Consider the following 2933-nt stretch of genomic DNA (forward strand, 5'->3'; position numbering starts at 1 on the left):
AAGTCAGAATCCCGCCTAAACGGAGCGATACCGCAGCGCCGAGGCGCCTCGGTGGGCTCGCGATAGCCGGCCGGCTCGCTGGCCGGCCGGTGCGGAGCGCCGTCCGTGGTCGAGAGCGGAGCGCGGCCGGAAGCGGCGCCGCCTCTCACCCGCCGCGTACCGCACGTTCGTGGGGAACCCGGTGCTAAATCATTCGTAGACGACCTGATTCTGGGTCGGGGTTTCGTACGTAGCAGAGCAGCTCCCTCGCTGCGATCTATTGAGAGTCAGCCCTCGACACAAGCTTTTGTGGCGGCCGGCGCAGAGCAGAGCCGAGCCGAGCGGAGGTGGCGGTGGCTGCTGCGGCGGCAGCGGCGGCGCTGCCCGCCCCCCTTTCCACTTACCCGCCCCCCCGGTCTCGGTCTCGGTCTCGTTCTCAGCTTTGCCGCGGGGAGGCCCCGGCGTGTGCCGGGGTCCTGGCCCCTCCGTGTGCGGCGCGGCGCGGGGCCGGGCTGGGAGACCCGGCGCTCGCTGCGTTGCTTCCGTCCTCCGTTCCGGGGGTTCCGTGCGCCGGTGCCGGCGCGTGGAAAGGGGGGGTGTTCGGCTGGTCGCGCGCGGGCGCGTGCCAGGCCCCCTTTCGCCCGGTTTTTTCCCCATCCATCCATCCACCTTCCCATTTCCTGGCGGCGCGGGGTAGACCTGGGCGACCATCCACCCGCTCGATCGGCGGGTGCAGTTTCCGTCCTTGCCGCGGGTAGACGTGTCGGCCGTAGCGGGGTTGACCTGTCGGCCAGTGCAGTTTCCCGTCTGTGCCGCGGGTAGACGTGTCGGCCGTAGCGGGGTTGACCTGTCGGCCGGTGCCGTTTCCCGTCCGTGCCGCGGGTAGACGTGTCGGCCGTAGCCGCGCGTCACGCAGCTGTGTCAAACGGTAAGGGTACAACGAACAGCCAGCCGCCCCCCGAAACGACCCGACCCGACCCGACCCGACCCGACCGCTTCCGCCGTTGACCCTCCCTCGAGCCCGCCCGCAACCTCCCCTCCCCCCCCTCCCCTCCCCTGCCCTCCCCTCCCCTCCCCTCCCCTCTCCTCCCCTCCCATCCCCTCCAATCCCCTCCCCTCCCCTCCCCTCCCTTGTGGTGTTATTTAAATTTATTAAAATTCATTTAAATTTATTAAAAATAGGTAGAGTAGACTTGAGGTCCGGCATTCGAGCTCGGGCGTCCTCGCGCACGACCGTCTCCGCCGTTCGTCCTCCCTCGGGCACGCTTGCTTCCTCCATTATTGTGGTGTGTTTTTTTTGTTTTTTGTTTTTTTTTTAATATTTTTGTTTCTTTTAAATTCTTTTTCCTTTTTTTCTCCTTTTTTCTCCATTTTTTCTTTTTTTTCCCTTTTTTCCCCTTTTTAAATATTTTTTTCTTTCTTTTTTTCTTTCTTTTTTTTTAAAATTTTCTATTCTTCCTGCAGAGCCGGGGAGGCAAGGGGGGGCGAGGAGCCTTTTTCAAAAACTAAAAAAGGGGAAAGTAAAGAAGAACCCACGAGAAAAAGAAACAAATAAACAAACAAACAAACAAACGGAAAATAATAAAACTGAAAGGGCGCGTGGGGGCACGGACAAACAATCGAACGGACCAAAGTACGAACGAACAGACGAACAAAGAAACACGCAGACAAAAGGGCAAAACCACGGTGGCGGTGGCGGGACGGCCAGCTTCAAGCAAGGCCGAACCGAGAAGCCCGGGTGCGCCCCGACCCGGCGAACAGCGGCCGGCTCATACGTGCACCCTGGTCGTTCCGCGGCTGCAGCCGAGTGGCGTCTCCGTGGCGCCTCCGGTACTCCGGCACGGTCAACACGGCTCGATCCCTGGCCATCGCGGCTCGAGTGCGCCGGCACGGTCCAGCCTCTCCCGGCGGGCTCCGCTCCGCTCGGACGTTCCTCGGCGGCGTCCAGCGATCTGAGCCGCGGCGGCTCGAGTGCGCCGGCACGGTCCAAGCGCTCCCGGCGGGTTCCGCTCGGCTCGGACGCTCCTCGGCGGAGTTGGGCGATGTGAGCTGCGGCGGCACGGTCCAGCCTCTCCAGGCGGATTCAGCTCGGCTCGGACGTTCCGCGGAAGTGGCCAAGTGTCGCGCTCGTGGCTGCTCCGCCACGCCGGCACTGTGTACCCGGCTCCGAGCGTCTCCGGGGGGGGTGGGGGGGAGTAAGGGGGGTGGGGGGGAAGGCGTCGGCGGCTAGGTGTCGCTGCCCATGCGTCTCGACTAGGTCGGCACGGTCTACATGGCTCCGAGCGGGCCATGGTGCTCGGCGGCAGCTGCTAGAGGTCGCGGCCTATGCGGCTCATCTAGGTCGGCACGGTCTACCCGGCTCCGAGCGGGCCGTGGTGCTCGGCGGCGGCGGCTAGGGGTCGCTGCCCGTGCGGCTTGCGTGTAGCTGCCAGGTCTACCCGCTTTCGGCTAAGCTTTGCCGCCCTGTGAGATGGGGGGCGCTAAAGCTCCGGAGCTTGCTGGGGGGTCGCTGTAGTTTCTTACCTACCGTTACGTCGACGTAGATCGCCGCTTACCCTCGGCGCCGCTGCTGGTAGTCGGCGCCGTTCTTTTCCGAAGCAGTTTTTTCTTACGCCTTCCGTTTTCGTCTGCAGGAGCGAGCGCGTGCTCGTCTCCAGAGGCGGCAACGAGAGGGCGCAGGCGAGCGCGGTTGAGCGCCGGGCTGTGGAGTTTTTCGGTTGCGGCTTCCCGCCGCTCTTTCGCCATCCCTCGCTACGCGGCCTGCCCGCAGTCCGGATTTCCGGCTCGAACGGACCCCGCTCAAGTGCGCCGGCACGGTCCAACCGCTCCCGGCGGGCACCGCTCAGCTCGGACGTTCCTCGGAATCAGTCAAATGTCGCTCCCGTGGCGTCTCCGCAGGCAAAAACGCATAGCCGGCGCCGCAAACCTCGCGAGCCGCACCGAGCAGGGGAAAC

The 2933-nt window shown here is 64.2% G+C and overlaps 1 pseudogene; it reads left to right on the top strand.

The window, feature by feature from the left end:
- The window catches only part of LOC146757357 (28S ribosomal RNA), a 3619-nt pseudogene extending 3329 nt beyond the window's left edge, over positions 1-290 (top strand).
- The last annotated feature ends 2643 nt before the right edge of the window (positions 291-2933 follow it).

Source organism: Coturnix japonica, chromosome 22, assembly GCF_054131305.1.
Source record: "Coturnix japonica strain WE chromosome 22, WE-NBRP24, whole genome shotgun sequence".
In the NCBI taxonomy this organism is placed as follows: domain Eukaryota; kingdom Metazoa; phylum Chordata; class Aves; order Galliformes; family Phasianidae; genus Coturnix; species Coturnix japonica.